The sequence below is a fragment of the Chinchilla lanigera genome, unplaced genomic scaffold, assembly GCF_000276665.1.
Source record: "Chinchilla lanigera isolate Chin_1 unplaced genomic scaffold, ChiLan1.0 scaffold00031, whole genome shotgun sequence".
Lineage (NCBI taxonomy): Eukaryota > Metazoa > Chordata > Mammalia > Rodentia > Chinchillidae > Chinchilla > Chinchilla lanigera.
In genome coordinates, this window is record NW_004955432.1 from 6,428,730 (window position 1) to 6,446,816 (window position 18,087).

At 35.3% G+C, this 18,087-nt stretch overlaps 1 protein-coding gene across 1 annotated transcript in view; it reads left to right on the top strand.

Annotated features, from left to right (window-relative positions):
- The window catches only part of Znf804b (zinc finger protein 804B), a 535,053-nt gene that overhangs the window by 320,215 nt on the left and 196,751 nt on the right, over window positions 1-18,087 (top strand). The gene's annotated exons all lie outside the window — the stretch shown is intronic.

An 18,087-nucleotide genomic window follows, 5' to 3' on the forward strand; every position in this document is an offset into this window, starting at 1 on the left:
ACGTGATTGCAAGCACAAACTGCACCACTATTCATTACCTTCCATTCATTCTTATGGGCACTAAGAAGTAAAGAATATACTAGTTCCCAGAACTCTGTAAATACAGCAGAACCATTCTGAACAATCATTTCTGCTTCTAACAGTGAGTTCTTATTAGAGAAACCCTCATTTAGCTCAGGCTCCATGACGTCACTGAACTTAAATGTTCACAAAGCTCTGCTGCTGGGTTGGGAATACATTGAAGATACACAAATCCAGAAGTAGGGAAGCCAATCAGGACTTGCAGTAATCACAGAGAAATGGGGCCTTAGACCAGGGCTCTAGTGATATAAGAAATAGTCAATGTCTGAACTATATTTTGTAGAAATCTTTCACAGATCCTCTTGAGATTAATTAGAGTTTCAGAAGTACCTGTTGCACTTTGGAGTGAAGAATATCAGAGATTTATTGTGTTATTATGAGAAAGTTAATATATCATTTGCCCATTTCCCTTGTAGAATTGCTGTGGAAAAGTTATTGTAAGAACTGAATAAAGTAAATGATAACTACCTTTATTTGAGTAACAATCATTTACTCATAATCAAACTATGTCAAGGAGCAAATATGCAGGATTACAACATATTCTTTTAGGAAGTAATACTACCAGTTTGCATGCAGGAGAGGCTATAATAATTCTTTTATTTATAAAGAAGATTTCTTCTTCCATTCTTTTTAGAATTGGGACTAATAATCTGTAGAGATTCAAGAGAGTCATGATTAAGCCCTTCAGTTATGGAAGTCATGCATTCAGGCATCTTTCAGATGGTTCTCTCCTGAGAAAGATTCTCCTTTCTTAGTGAGTCAACTATATTTTTTTCAGCCTGCTTAATCTTGAAATCCCCAGGATTAGAAGATATTTAATAAAATGCTATCTTCTAAAAAATTTTAGAGCCATTTATTAGCATGTTAAAGCACATGCTTTCCTGATAAAGAATTCCGCACACACATCTTATTTTTTTAGGAAAAAGTATGTAAATCTTTAAACATATTAAAATTGGCCCGCATAAATATGGCCACTGAGCCCTTCCTCAGTACACTGAATGGAAAGATGTTGATATGTTCTATTTGACATAACAAGTTGATGAGAGGATTGTAGGTACCTTAGGAAAACCCAACTTTCAGACATACAAAATACTAGTTTACCAGCGGGAGATGTGAGCATCAGGCATGATCTAGGCTTAGCTATTGTGTATATAAAAGACCCAAGATTGTAATTATTCAAAACACTTATTCAAGGTGTAACTGACCAATTCAGAGTAATTACCATCTCCAATTCCTCAAATACTTATCAAATTTTTGTGTTTAGAAGGTTCAATCTCTTCTCTTCTAATTATTTTGAAACCTAAATTGTTGAAAACTATTGTCACTTAACTCTGCTATTCAACTTTGTAATTCATCCTGCCTTATCTAACCATAGTTGGGTACCTGTTGTCAAACTTCTCTACATCCCTTGTCCTCTCTATCCTTCTTAACTTCCGGTAACTACTATTCTACACTCTGTTTCAATGAGATCATTTCTTTATAGCTTCCACAGATTAGTGACAACATCCAGTATCTGCCTTTTTCTGTGCCTGGCTTATTTGAGATAACTTAATGTTCTCAGTCTCTATCCATGCTTCTGCCAATGCCAATATTTCATATCTCTCTCTCTCTCTCTCTGTCTGTCTCTCTCTCTCTCTTCTATCATCTATTTATCATCTGTCTATTTATCTTCTATCTATCTATCTATCTATCATCTATTATCTATCTATCATCTAGTTATTATTTATCTATCTATCTAATTTGTTTTCTCATTTTCTTTATCTGTATCACCTTATAACTGGCTGTGCAAAATGGAACTTTAAGAGTTAGAGTATTTCCTCTTGAAACAGTGATTTTTCTGTATTTCCTCAGGTCTGAGGCATTAACAGCCATCCCTACCTGTTCTCAGTTCAGGTGAATAGGCAGACTATTCATATACTGACACCAGAACACCAAGTCCAATTTCATTATCTTAGGCAAGAGAAGAAGAGGTTCAGACCCAGGATAGGAATGAAACAAGCCTTCCAGGTCTGTTGTTTCATCGCATTCTCTCCCCATATTGTTCCTTGCTAGAAAAGCCCCTAACACACCTGTACACAGGGACGTGGTGGTTTGAGGCAATTGGCTCCTCCATCTTCTTGGTGCTAGCTATAAATAAATCCTCTTTTTCCTTTTTACCAAAAGAAATATCTTCCTTTGAGTTGGTCTGCAGTGAGCAAAGAACCTGAGCGTATGAATGTAACTGGTGAGTAAACACCCGAATGGGCACCTAGGCTGATTCCCAATATCTTGGCTAATGTGAACACAGCCACAACAAAGATAGAAATGTATATAGGGATCTCTCTGACACACTGATCCCATTTCCTCTTTGTTATATGTCCAGCAATGGGAGTGCTGGAACATAGAGTGGTTCTGTTTTTTAAATTCTTTTGAAGAACCTCTATGCTGTTTTCTATAATGTCTGCAATTATTTACAGTCTCACTAGTAATATGGAAGAGATCCCCTTTCTCCACATCCTCACTAGTATTTGTGATTTTCTTTTTTTGTCTTTTTGATAGCCATTCTAAGTGGCATGGGATGCTATCTTATCTTGGCTTTGATGTATATTTCCTTGATGATTAGTGGTGTTCAGTATTTTTTCATATACTGCTGACATTTTGTAGAATGTTTTTGAAAGCTGTATATTTAGATCACTTGTCCATTTTTAATTGGGCATTTATTTTTGCTGTTGATTTTTGTATCCATTCTAGATAGTAATCCCTTGTCACATAAATAGATGGTAAATGTTTTCCCATTCAGCTGGTTGTCTCTTCACTTTGTCAATCATGCCCTTTGCTATCCAGAAGTTTCCTACTTTGATGTAATAACTCCTATCTACTTTTTCTTTGTCACCTGTGCTGTTGGTGTCATTCAACAAATAATTGTTCATACCAATGTCTGAAACTCTTTTCTCTACGCTTTCTTTTACTAGTTTCATGTTTTTGGATCTTACATTTACCCTTTGATTCACTTTGAGTTGATTTAGATATATGAGGAGATAAAGGTATCTAGTTTCTTCACCTGCATTTTGATATTCAGTTTTCTCAGAACAATTTCTTGAAGAGATTGTTCTTTCTCCAATACAGATCCTCAGCATATTTGTCCAAAACTTGTTCGACTGTGAGTCAATAGATTTAGTTTGGGGTTTTCTATTCCATTCTGTTGGTCTATATGTCTGTTTTTATGCTAGCACCATTGGCTTCTATATCTTTGTCCTGTTTTGAAGTCAGGTAATGTGATGTCTCCTACTTTGTTTGTGGTGCTATGTGAATTTTGGGATTATTGTTTTCTATTTATATAAAGACTATCATTGATATTTTGATGGAAATTGTATTGAATCTATATACTGCTTTGGACAGTGGAAGCATTTCAATATTATTAAATTTTCAATCTGTGAACTCATAAGGGATATTTTTCCACTAATGTGCATTCTTTGAATTCTTCAATTAGTGTGTTAAAATACTTCTGTAGTTAAATTTTTTTTTTTTTTCCTCCGGTACCGGGAACCGAACTCACAACCTTGCGCTTGCTAGGCAGGCGCTTTGCCGCTGAGCTAAATCCCCAGCCCCTCTGTAGTTAAATTTAATCCTAAGGTTTTTGATAACTATTGCAAATGGGATTTTGACTTGATTTTTTTTTTTTTTAGCAAGTTCACTATTGACCTGTAAAAATGCTACTCATTTTTGTGTTTTTATTTCACATCCTGCAGCTTCACTGAATTTGATTACTGCTTTGAACATTTTTTTGGTCAAATCTACATTTTTTGACTTAAGATCATATCATATGCAAATGAAGATGATTTGTCTTTGCACTTTCCAACCAGAATGATCTTTATTTCTTTCTCTTGACTAATTGCTCTTAAACTTTCAGCCTGTATTGAATATAATGGATGAAAGCATTCAACCTTGTCCTTTCCCAGTCTCAGAGAAACCACTTTCAGCTTGTCCTCGTTCAATATGATTTGGACTGTGTGTGACCTTTATAGTGTTTTTCACATTGAGGTGCATTCCTACTATACATAATCTATTGAGACTTTTAACACGAAAGAATATTGAATTTTATCAAATATTTTCTATATCTAGTAAACAGGTTTTGTCATTCATTTGGTTATGTGTTATATCCATTTATTGCTTTGAATATGTTGAATCAGTCTTCATCCCTAAAATAAATACTACCATATTTGCTGTATAATCTCTTTGATATGCTATTGAATAGAATGCTCGTATGTTGTTGAGATATTTTGTGTCCGTCTTCTTTCCGTGTGTGTGTGTGTGTGTGTGTGCGTGTGTGTGTGTGTGTGTTTGGTTTTGGAATCAGAGCAATCCTGTGTCCATAGAATTAGTTTTGGAAGAATTCCCTACTTTTCATAGTTTTCATACTTCTGAAATAGTTTGAGATGAATTAGCATTTAGTTACTCTTTAAAATGTCCATAAAATTCTGCAGTGAAGCCATTTTGTCCTGGAATTTCCTTGTTCAGAGATTTTTTTTTATTATTATTACGGACTCAATCTTGTTATACATTATTGGTTTGTTCAGATTGTCTATTTCTTGTGGTTCAATTTTGCTAGGGTTTTTATCCCTAGTTTATCCCTTTCTTTAAAAAAAAAAGGCCCTTTCTCCTATATTTTCCCAGTTGTTCATGTCTCAGAGCTCATTTTGTTCATATCCTGTCTTATATCCTCTCCCATGTGGTGTATCTAACTGCATTCACACTTTTCTGTCTCCATCTCTGCTAAATATATGGTTCATCTTCCTCTACTGGAGTGCCATAGTTCAGTTGGGCAGTGACCTAGAGAAAAAAATGACTCTTTTCATCTTTCTATACTCTAATTTCTTCTCTGAAATATCTCTTATATCTGAACCTAGTTATTCATTTTTTCAAGTCTAAGGAAATATCTTCACTTCCCTCACAATCTATAAAATGTACTCAATTATTTTGAAGTTACTGAAAGCTCTATCATTCTTCATTTCTAAGATTTATTTGTTGATGAGTTCATATGTGAACTTTAGCACACTTTCCTATTTGTAAGTTTTTCAATATTTATCACTGTTTTCATTTATCAATTGTCATCACTTTAGAAGCAATCAAAATGTTACCTCAACCTCATGTGAAAAAAACTGCTTTAGATATTCCCTACAGAAATGTGCTTGGGAATGGAAGGAAAAATGATAGAACCCCAGTGAGCTAACTTAATTACAAAAGAAAGCTCAGATCCCAACAGGATTAACTGCAGTGAAAATGGGATGCCAAAAGAGAGGTTAATTAATGTAATGAAAAGCTATTATAGGCATAAGCAGAAAGTTGAATACCACGGCTCTTGTCCAGGTACATTGGGTACTACACTCGGAAGGATCTTGCAAGTGGTGGCTGCTAAACTTTCCCAGCAGGCCAAGAACTTAACCATGCTATCCATAAGAGGTTTGTATCAATGACACCAGTAATCAGTTTATCCAATTAATTTTGAAACCCTAACCATGCATTTTAGTATTTTCAACATAGATTATTTTTATAAAAATGCTTAGGTAAGCAGGTTTCATTACTGAAGCTGATTGTATAATATCTATAAGTACCTTCATTCACATGTTTCAATTACAGCAAATTGCTGAATTTAGCAATAAATTTCTCTAAAGTAACCGCTAGTTATTTATTGATCTGATTTTCCTATTCTTCTGTGCATTCCTATTGTATATATTCCTATCCTTTTTCAGATCAGATCTTGTAATACTTCTTCAATAAAACATTATTTCCTAATGGTTTCTAAACAATAGAAATATCTTAATGAAAATTTGGAGTAGGGTAATTTGTGTAAATAATCATACTGAAAATTTAAAGTAATGAAAGAACTACGGACTTTGAAAAAAGATGTACGATAGCTCTTTTCATTTCAAGGGGCTGAATTGGTTCTGTACACAATTTCATTTTCCTTGAACTCTTCTTAGATTAATCTTCCCAAGCCAAGTAACCTTTTTCAACATTCATTCCATAAGTTTAGAGTATGCTTGTAAAGTCAAAACTATCTTGAATATCAATGTCGCCTTTGCTGGTGAACATTTATATATTGAGATGTTTTCTATGTTTAAGAAGTTCTACTTCTCTTTTCATCTGCATGCCTCAATATTTATAACAGACAGCCAGAAACAATCATTGAATTCTTAATTTTATAGAACCCCAAGTAGGGAATCTAATTTATTGTTTTTATTGGATACTTAGTTAAAGCTTCTGAATAGTTTTGGGCAGGAACTCCCTTTCCTTCAGGTTGAAATTATCTAGCATTGAGAAATGTTCTTGGAGTTGATGAATAGAAACAATTATTTTCAGGTTTTGAATTAGTTTCCAAATCCTTTATGATCACTTTGCAAGAGTGAGTGTTAGCTCACTGAGGCATAGTTGATTGTAAGCTTGATAGATTCAGTGGAGTTTGGATGTTTCACTTGGTAGCAGGAATACTCTGCATGCCACTCAATGACACCATTCTGTGTGTCTTACAAGTTTTTCTGTGACCCTGTACTGGATCATTTGTCTATGTGCAAGGGAGGCACACAGGCCCTAAGTACAAGTTAAATAATCTGATTACAGTAAAGGCTGTTTTCTAATAGACTTTACGTGTCATTTTTAATTCTTTTTAATTTTTATCTTCATTTCATTGGAATGGCTTTATTATTTGGAGTACCCTCCTGTTGGTTATTCTGATAGACTTAATGGATTATCTTCAAACCATGGCATTCTCTCAAAAATGTGATACAGTGATATTTAGATTCTTCAGGGACTTCTTAAATATGATTTCTTTTCCAATGCATTTTTCCTGCTTTATACTTTACATTTTTTTTTTTTGCAGATCAAGTATTTTACATTTTCTACATGCTCTGAGCAAGCTTCTGTTTTAATCTTCTATGACTTAATCTACTGACTAAATGTGAGATAGTTGGTGAGGCAGTTAGGAAAGAGTCTCTTATCATTTCCTGTTCTGCTTGCCTGCTGTGATTTGATTTTTTAATTTACAAGCAATGGGCTTCACTGTGCAGTTTTGTGAAAGATAATTAAGAGCCCGACCAAAACAAAAATATTTGTAAGTCTTTTAGGGTCTAGTGAAAGTCTGAGACTGAATTTGTAAAAATGGTTTATTACACATTTCATGATGCAGGACTATAACATTCAGCAATCATTTATTCTATGAGAGAGTGTTTTTAGATCTTGCATATGCCCCCACATACCTTTCTGACACTTTAGATGCAAGTGCATATTTTGAGCTCATATCTCATCCCCTGTTGTGTACATTTACCAAAAGGTCTTTGATAGAATATATGGCATACGTACTGAATTATACCAGTCAAGGGTCTGATTGGAGGGAATAACTTATTTTTGTATGAAAAACGATTAAAAACATGAAAATGTGAAAATTTGGGAAAACACATGGAAATTTCAGTCTTTTTATGTGTAATGCATCATGATAATTTTGCCCTAACTTAATTGCAAATGCAGTTGAGTCACTTAACAATCATACATAGCAAAGGTCATATGATGCTTAACCATGCAGCAGATGTTGGACTTTCAGAATGCATAATTATACAGAATGCATTTTCAAAGCTTGTTAAAGTGAGATCTAGTATACAGTTTTGATAACAAGTTAATTCAGCCTAGAACCTTATATATAAGCAATTTGATATTTCAGTTACAATAGAAGTCGGTTTTTGCCTAAAACTGAATCCATGCCAAATTATTCACTTTAGTTTTCATAGCATAGGTTATCAAAAATGAAAGGAAGCACAGTTTTAAAAAAAACAGTGCAGTCACTGATTTTTAGTATGTACCAGTTACGTGGTGGACTGAAATTGATGTATTCTTGGAAGTGTAAGTGGATTCCATTGTGTTAACTAAGAGTTTTAAAGCATAAGTAGGAAAAAGGTTAAGACAAACAGTAATCATTGTCCCTTCTTGATTTTCCTTTATCTAGACTGCAGTTACACCAAAATGATGTTGTGAAGTCAGTCTCCATTATTGTACATTTTCTGTTAATAGACATGAGTCCAGATTTTAAGTAATAAGTATATTGTGTAATTTATTCTAAGCATGAAACTGGAAAATCTTCCAACTCAACTCAAAACTTGTATCTGTAGATATAACAGCAACAAATATCATCCTGACTAAAAAATAAACACAGAATCAATATATAATAAATAACAGAATTGTTCAGCAGTGAAATTACAGTATATTCATTTAAATAGTTCTGATATACATTTAAATGTGGTTCATTCATAGATCCACCAGAAAATCTTACCTCTGATTTTATATTTGAGAGTCTACTGAAGTGTATATCAGGGGTTTACATAACATGTAGTATGTGTGTTACTAATAATACTTATTAGTCCCCTTCCTATATATTTCAAACACATTAACTTTTCAAATTCTCACCCCCAAATCTTCAAGATAGGCATGTTTGCTTTTACAGACAAGGAACTTATCTGCCCAGGATTGCAGTTGCTGAGAGGCAGAGGTATCATTCCGACTGAGCTGGGCTGATACCAGAATTGTCATTCCTACCAATACTCCATGCTGATTCTGTGATAGTGGTTCTATAGGTCAGTGATTATTAACATAAAAATTAAGACATAAGGCCAAACAGAGGAGAACATCTGAAAACAGGATCAGACTAACAGGCAAGTATTAAAAGGAAAATGACAAATAAATGCCATTTCCTGAAAACCTGGAAAAAAAGGATGGGGGAGAAGTAAGAGATGATATCTAGAGCTAGTAAGAAATCTACACTATATGGTCATCACTTAAAATCTATTACAAGCTTCTGGTGTGTCAATGAAGTGTTTAGCTCACTTTTGAAAATTATCTGTAGTCCATTTCATGAAGAGCATAGCAGTGTGCTGTATGTTAGGACGTGTGAACCAGCGCTGTGGAATGTGGGTTGAATTTATTTAGGTAACAACCCAGGATCTTGTTCTTGCTTTGCCCTTGGGTCAGTGTGACTCTGGTGATAATTCTGTACCACTCCTTCAGCCTCCAGGGCTGCCTCACATGGGGTGAGAATTCCAAAGGGTCCAGGCCTCTCACCTGTGACCTTCATGATTGCCTTGGACAAGCTCCACTCTGAGTTGTGGGACAGGAGAGTGGTCAGATATGTTCTTTTCTCCTCTTCCTTAGCTAGATTTTAGTGACATAATCCTTACATAATGCCTGCCTGAAAATGTCTAATCAACATTAACCACCAGCCTGTTCCAGAGCAAGGCTGGACTGCAGATGTGTTCCCTTTATATTTGTTATCTCTTGTATCCTACCCAGACCCCCTCACTGTCATTGTCCTTTCTTCTGTGTTCTTGGGTAAACAACATAAGATTTGGCCCAGAGTCTCTTTCCTAGAAAATCCGAGTTAAGCTAAGATATGGCACTCTAGCTTAAACACAGTCTGAGTCCTCTAAAGTTCATATGTAGTGGCCTTCAAAACTGTTCTTACAACTGATTTTTACTGATACATAGTACACTATATTTCTCTATTTGGTGATAATTCTTCAACAAGGAATTTTCCATTGTTAAAATTACGATCCTCTTGCTGTAGAAAGGTATGTCTCATTTTACTCTATGTGTTGCCTAAAAGTATTCTGTGGTTAGATATATCTTAGGAAACAGTTTCTTCAATTGCTCTGCATTCCAGTGATACATAAGCAATTACATGTGTAAGTATTTAATATTTTTGTCTATACTATTCTAGGATAACAAATAATGTCTTGATAATGTTCTTAATAGCAATCTCTATAAGCAGGAAGGAGTTATAATAGAAATCAAATATTTCTAATTTAACATGCTTCAATAGGAGGCAGAAAACCTTTGTATGTGTGTGTGTGTGTGTGTGTGTGCATGCACACAAATACCAATACACATGCATAGCCTAGCACACTTACTCATTACGAAGCCCTCAAACAAAATACCTAAATATATTGAAATTTAAATACCCAAATGCAATTAGAGTGGAATTCCATTCATTCTCAGGTCAGTGTTATTTTATTTGATACTACTTGCAAATGAGCAGGTGGCTAGTGTATATTCAAAATGCAGATGTTTTATTTTGTGCTGAATTTAATTCTTAAAGATGTTTGCTGTACTAATTCTCATGAAAGATTATAGTAAATATCCTCACTTACACAGCATTGACTTGGAAAAGAAACTAAGGTGTGTTCTCTGCAATACAAGGGGAGGAAGTTCCAGAGATCTGAATATTTGAGTCATTTAAAATTCTTAATTTGGAATCTTGAGTTCTTTCTTAGGTTTTAAAAGCAGTTGTAAAATTTAGAGAAAGTCAGATGCATATATTTGGTAATTATAACTGTAAATAACTCTTTTTCATTGACATTGCATTTATATTTTTCCTCCATATCTGTGGGTTATATATCCATGTTCAACCGTGAATTGAAAATATTCCCAAGGAAATTTTGTCTATGTTGAACACGTACAGACCTTTCTTAGTCTCAGTATTCCCTAAACAGTACAACAACTATTTACAGCATTTGTATCTATTCAGGACCACAAGTACTTTAGAGATGATTTAAAGTATCAAATACAGAAGGGTGTGCACAAATACTGTAACATTTTACATCAAAGATTTGACCATTTCCAAATTTTGATACCTTGGTACCAATGTCGCATGGACACCAAACAGTGAGTGTAGTGAATGTTTCTTATCCCAATCTCAGCATTCAAATAGAAAGAATAAAAGCTGCATGCTCTGAATTTTTGTGTTTTGTTCTTTGCTTCATTTCTGATTTATATGAGGACTCGTAGTATATTAGATGTTCAATAAATGTTGTGCCTTGAATAAATATGAAAAAAATTAGATGTTAGTAAAAAAAATGTACGGAGAGAAACAGATCATAGTAGAGTGCCCTGCAACATGTTTTCAGAATATGATTACTTTCTTTTATCTTCTAAGTGAATAGTGCTATATTTAATACAACAGAGCAATCAATATACATTTGATAGAACAAATTTAAAAGAAACCATTACATATCTATAGTTTTTATTTTGGAACTTTAAAAATTTTTTTTGCAGCTCCTAATGGTTGTTACAATAGAGAGGTGAGAAAAATACAAAATTCAATATTACTGTTTATCTACTTTAGAGAAAAAAGGAATTACTTGGCTGGTAATATGAATATTTTGATCTGTCCATTTCCCAATAATACAAATACAGTTTTTGAAAGGCCTTCTCATATTTATTTTCCCCTTCAAAATATTGAAAGATACCATGATAGTCTTTACGGTTTTGTAACTTGTTATGGTCAGCTGAACACACACACACACACACACACACACACACACACATATACACACACACACAGAGGTAAATATACACAGAGTATAAAACACCTGAAAAAATTTACAACATAATTATTAAACAAAGAAAGATACAGATCAACCTAGTACAAAAATGTTGACAGATAAGAGTTCAAGAGTTCACATATAATTCAAAATAAGAAGAAGATCAGAATTGGTCATCAAGTCACACTCAGTGTGAGGAAGTGTGAAAAGTATTGAATATATGGAAGAAAGTAATTTACATATTGCTTTGTTAAATTTTAATTGTCTTTCCCATTTTCATTGCCTTTTGAAATATACCTCATTTTTATCTGAACGATGTAGCAACAGCTTTTTTCATTGAATCATACAAAAACTGGCTTTAGCAATCTGTAATATGTCTAGGACTTCATCAGCGTAGGGATGCCTATCACCTCAGAATAATGCTGGCTAGAAAGAAAGCAATTAAAATTTTTCAAATTAAGTGACTTAGATGTAAATTAGATGTAAATCACACATCATTTTAAAGAGAAACAATTTCCTTTTGAACATGGTGAGATGTAGCCAAACAGTGACAAAAACAAATGTGTAGTAACAGATGTCACTTCTACCACACAGGCAAATATTTTATCACCTTCAGTATTCCTCTACCAGATTTGCCTCAGTCTCTCAGATGAGTATTTCCAGAGCCTTAAGTTGAATACTGTAATTCAAAAGAGTATCCTCAGTCAAAATAGGGAGCACATAATCAGCTTCCAGCCAAAACATATGACTGTGGTCAAAATCAAAGGACAATGGGTAAACATTTGATTCCTGGGGATGTTGAACTTATTTTTCAAAAGTAAAACAACAGACAGCACAAATAGTACAGCTTTTATCTTTTTACCTTCTTTCCCTCACCATCTATAAGCCCTAAGTGCCTATCTATGCCATTCTGTCTGGGTTTTCTCCAGTGGGGGAGAGAAAGAATTTCAACACATGCTTTCTTCTTGTCTTATCACCATAGGTGTCCCTGAATGTCTCATGCTCTGCTTCCTTGAGAGGCCAATATCTACATCAGTTGTATGGGACAGAGTCTGTTCTAGTCTCTTTGTTGATTTATATATTCAATAATTTATGTCTATAAATAAATGTATTTCTTGTGTCCATAAATGGGTGCCTTATAAACAAAAAAATATATATCTCTCTGGGGGTGAAACTTCTTTGATCAAGGGGCCAGCAGATCTCATGTAGACCTTTCTCCTGCCTCATAGATAGTGGGGCACAGAACATCCTACCTGGGGGGATGGTCAGGGCCTCTCTGGGGTCTCTTTTGTATGGGTAGTAATGCTAATCTAGATTGCTCTACCATCATTACCTAATCACCTGCCTTAAATGTCAACTTACAATACCATAATTTTAGGCTTAGCATTAAAACATGAATTGTGGAGAGGAAGGGGTAGAAACATTGACTGTAGTATCCTCGGTCCTTATGTTATACCTTAGAGAATCCTTCAGTATTTATTTATTTTGTTGTTCAAACTTTGGCTATTGAAAGCTGTTTTAGTCCCATCTGGGTTCCAGTGATATATTCCCATTATTTTCCTTATTGTTCCTGTCACGTACATCCTTATTTGTTCACACTACGAGATAGTTCATCTCTTATTGTATAATTCCAAAGAGCCCTGGTTTGTCCTATTATACAATTGGTATTAGAAACCATGGTGTGTATTCAGCGAGACTGAGGTGTCCTTGTTTCTAGACCATTTTGGCTGAAAAAGCAAAGGAATATATACATGTGTGACAACTTGTGCATACACATGTAACCTAAGTCTGTGTGTAACCATCTCTGTCTGTAAACTAAGTGTGAGTTCATGTTATATCCAGCTCCTCCCATCATCTCATGGGTCATTCAGGCTATTTCCCTCAGTTATCTGAATTGTCTTGTGCTGACTCTGAGATTGGCTCTAACCACTCTCCAGATCTTTACTTAAATTTTCAGTTTTAATGTACATGAATGGTACAATTCAAAGCTCTTTCCTGTGCTTCTGTGAGAAACAGATTTATCAACGAGAGTACAGTACAAGGTACAATTGCTGTACATTTGATCTTAATGAAATTTTATTTTTAAAGTTACTTGACTCATTACCCTTTGTTCCTAGTATTCCAAGTAAGCTTATTTCATAATTTTAATGTAGTGAGATTCAGTTTTTCACATTAAGTATTCTAGCCTGACATTCCTCAAAACCTCTATATTATTTTTTTAAAACTTAAATCTATTGCAATCTATTCTTTATTCTGTAAAGTTCTCTAAATGTTAACAAATGTAAAGCTTCATGGATTGATCACTGTGTTCTACTACACTGAAACCCCTGATTTGGAGATTATTTTAAGGACATATGTTGACTGGATTCTATTACTGGTTGAGATGTCCTTAAGAGGGGGAATATCCTGCAAACATGTGTAGATACTCTTAGTTATGTATGATGGAGTCCCTGAATCTCCATCTCTTGAGTGGGTCTACCTAGGACCACATTGTCCAGGGCTGGTCAGACAGTGGTTTAGGTATCCAAGCATCCAATAGAGGATCATCTACAGCAAAGATAGTAAGGAACTGATGAAGTATTGTGGCCCCAAAATTAGTGATTATAAGCAATTTAAAGCAAGTGAAGCTACAGGATTTATCTGGGTTTCCTATTGTTACAATGCCACAAAAATATTCCTTTGCAATGACTTTTCCGAAATGTTATAAGGTCCATTTTCCCCAACCTTTGTAAACATTGATCTGCCTTCCCTTTCCTATGGTAATTACACTGGAAACCACTTCACAGACCTTGCAGGAGAAATTAGGTGCATATGTGTCAAGGCCTGGAACTTGAATGTATCCATGTCTCAATATCAGTCCCTGATTGATGGGCACTATAGTGTAGTTTTGATTAATAGCCAGGACCTCTTTAGACTTATTTTTCATTTAAAAATACTGGAGATTGAATCCAGGACCTTTGAACTAAGTTACATATCTAGTCCATTTTTATTTTTCATTTTGAAAAAGGGTCCCACCAAGTTGCTCACACACCCAAATTGGGCTCTAATTTGGAATCCTCCTGACTCTGCCTCCCAGAGAGCTGGGGTTGTAAGAGTATGCCACTGTGCCTGGCTTTGTTTAGACTTTCTTAAGATTTGTTTTAAAAAAAATATTGTGCTGATTTCAGTTACAGAGTCAATGTAGTTGTTTTTCTTTTTAACAGTTTTAATTATGGAAGTGTGGATAACATTCATAGTCACAATAAAAAACCATTGCAGCTGGGCATGGAGATACATCCTGTAATCTTAACACTCTGGGAAGCTGAGGCAGGAGGCTAACAAATTCCAGCTCAACCTCAGCAAATTAATGTTAGCAAGACCCTGTCTTGAAATGAAAAATAAAAGTGTTCCTTATGATAATAAACCCAGAAAACTAGTTTGCCTTGCCATCTCAGGGTATTATTCAATAAAACCTCAATTAAGAAACTTTAAATGATAGCAGGAATGGTAATATTTTTAAGAGTTAAATTCTAGTATTATCTTTCATAGCCCTTAGTTTTCTCCATATATACAAAAATTAAATTATGTCATGTCTGGAGAACATAAACATGAAAGGACTTCTAATGTGCTACTGTTGTGATGCAATGTATTTGCTATGGTTTAATGTTTTGTCCCCTTCAAAATTCATATTGGAAGGTACTTCCTAAGACAGTAGAATTTGTTGACTCTGGGAGACTGAGTGATGAAGCCATCCTTGTGAGTGGGGTTTGGTAGGTGCCTTATGCAGGGCTTGGTGGAGGAGGTTCACACTCTGCCTCCTTTGCCTGTGAGAACACAGCGTTCTGTGCTTGTCCTAGACGAGGAGTGATGCCCTCACCTGACACCAAAGCTACCTGCACCCCATTGTGGTCTGTAGATCCTCCACAATTTTGCAAAATGGATTCCTATTGGCAATCTCTCTCCTCTCTCTCTCTCTCTCTCTCTCTCTCTCTCTCTCTCTCTCTCTCTCTCTGTCTCTTCCTCTCTCTCTCTCTTCCTCTCTCTCTCTTTTTCTCTTTCTATTTTGGTACCAGGAATCAAAAGCAGGACCTTGCTCTTGCCAGGCAGGTGCTTGTGCTGCTGAGCTATATCCCTGACCCTGTGGCATTCTCTTATAGCAATACAGAACTTCAGTGTATTCTATAGTGTGCAAGAATCAAGAAAATATGTCTAAACTTTGATGTGTATACAGATTGATGATTGCATAGGTATGCACAGGTCTGAAACAAAGATCAATGTAAATCAACAATTTTCTTGGTAAATGTGCAGAAGTTTAAATATATGCAGTAGGGACACAAAAAAAGTTCTGTCACATCTGTAGTATGGATATGATTATCAGGTAACTATAAAAGTTAGCATAAAAATTCTAACACACTCGAATCGGTCACACAACCTTTAGATTTACATTTTTTTCTGTCAAGTTTTTAAACTCTAAACTGAATAAATGCTATTTCAGTCAAACTTGTGCAGTTTCCCTTATAACTTTTCCAGTTGGGCATGGTGGCACACACCTGTAATGCCAGCACTCGAGAGGTTGAGGCAGGAGGATCACCATGAGTTCGAAGCCAGTCTGGGCTACATAGCGAGTTCAAGACCAGCCTGAACTGTATAGAGAGACCCTGTCTCAAACAAACAACTTTATGTCCTGCAACTTTGCCATAGTGCTCATCAACCATCCATTTCTACAGAACCCAATTTAAAAATAAGTAGCAGAACACATAAAAATAGACTAATTTAAGGTTTGAGCAATCTAGCTCAACCCTGAGTGGCGCGGAGGCACAGGACAGGTCTGGGGGTACAGGAGGGACCAGAAAGTAATGGGAAAATTCACAAGGTCATTAGGAAAGAATGGGGTGAGAAAATGATGGGCAGCCAGGGAATTTCTTTGAAAGCAACAACAGTCGGAGTCTTGTAGATCCAGTATGTGGAAGAGCTGATCTTAAAGATGGTGGGCCTGGGGATTCTTATTAAATGTTCCTTTTCTGGTGGCTTTACAGAGAGCCTTCTTTGGTTGTCTTTTGTGGTTGCTTTTTACTCCAAAGTGATCTGTTCATTGATTTCACCACATGGTGGGAGAAATCTGTACCCAAATTGTGCCTTGGATGGGTGTTCCTCTTAGTTCCCGACTCATGATATGCAATATAAAACTACAAGTGTGACATTTCAGACACATGTCACTCTTTTCTATATTCTTTAAAACATGTGGCTGCCTCTTGTCCAATTAATTTCCATTGTGCATTTGTTTTTTCTAAGTATTTTTTTATTGTAAGTCACTGACCAAGGGCTTTTCCTAGGGAAATACTACTATATAAAATGAAGTCAAAATCACACAACGAAGCCAGTACTTCGGTCAATTATAGCTCTTTCCAGGTCATTCTCTCCTGCAATATTGAATTCTTCCCTTCTCAGATTTCATCCTTACCATTGCTGATCTTTAATCTTTGCATATCTCAGAAGTCATTTCAGGTGCAGGACTGGCTTGTTGAAAGCCTCACTGGCTGCTTCAGGCTAAATCCTGCATTCAGGTTCCTGCTGAGTCCGGGCTGGAATTAATGGGAAACGTGCAGCTGCATCTCCAGGCCTCTGTTCTTCCTGCAGCTCTCCCTCTCTTGCCTTTTAAGCACTCAGAAGGCTGCTGTGTTTGCTCCTGAATGGAATGCACACTCAATTTCCGTGACCATTTCTTGCTGGCTCATTGCACTTGAAGGCTGAATTTCCTTGTAGTTGGGTCACAGATCAATTTTCGCAGTGTGGATGTGTGTAATATACATGAATGAGCTACACAAAGGCACTGGAGCAAAATATCTGAATCTACAAATGAAGCTGAAATGTGAAGCATATAAAATAATGAAGGGCAGTAACACCTCACTGAGGAAGAGTTGTGTAAGGGTGCCAACAAGTGCCACACCAACTTAGATAAAGACCCGTGTTAAATAATTCAGCAGAAAGCCGGGCTGGAAAGTATGTGTTAAATGGAATGATGAGTCATTAGTTCTGTTAGTCAACGGTTCTAAAGTTATTATGGAAAGTTGGAAAAGTATCTACTCCAACAAAACCTAACCAAAGCTCATAGAAATATAATAATGGTCAGGATTTTAAAAGATGTTGAATAACTTTCAAAACATTTTTAAAAAGTTCCACAGAACTCTGGTTACCTTGGTGTAGAAGTATTCTCATTTGCTCGACTTTCTTAAGATGTTTTACTGAGTTGGAAATGCAGCAACTATGTACATTTTGATTTTTTTTTTTCATGATGAATCTTCTTTGGGGAAATTAATTTTGTTTTATTGCAAATGTACCACCTCCCTCTTTCCATAAACTGCTCATGCTAGGACAATTATTTACTTTGATAAAACTATCTATACTTCATCATATGAGTAACATGTTATTTATTAACACACTTAGAGCTATTTAATAATATATCATTTATATTTAATGGTTACTATGCATTAGTTTGAACACACACACAAGCTCTTTATATGTTAACTATTTCAATCGTTCCTCAAAATTCCTTGAGATCCATGTTAGTTATCTTTTTATCCATGACAGAATACCTAAGAAAAAGAAATGAAAGAAGGAAAAGTTTATGTTCTTTCTTTTTCTTTCTTTCTTTCTTTCTTTCTTTCTTTCTTTCTTTCTTTCTTTCTTT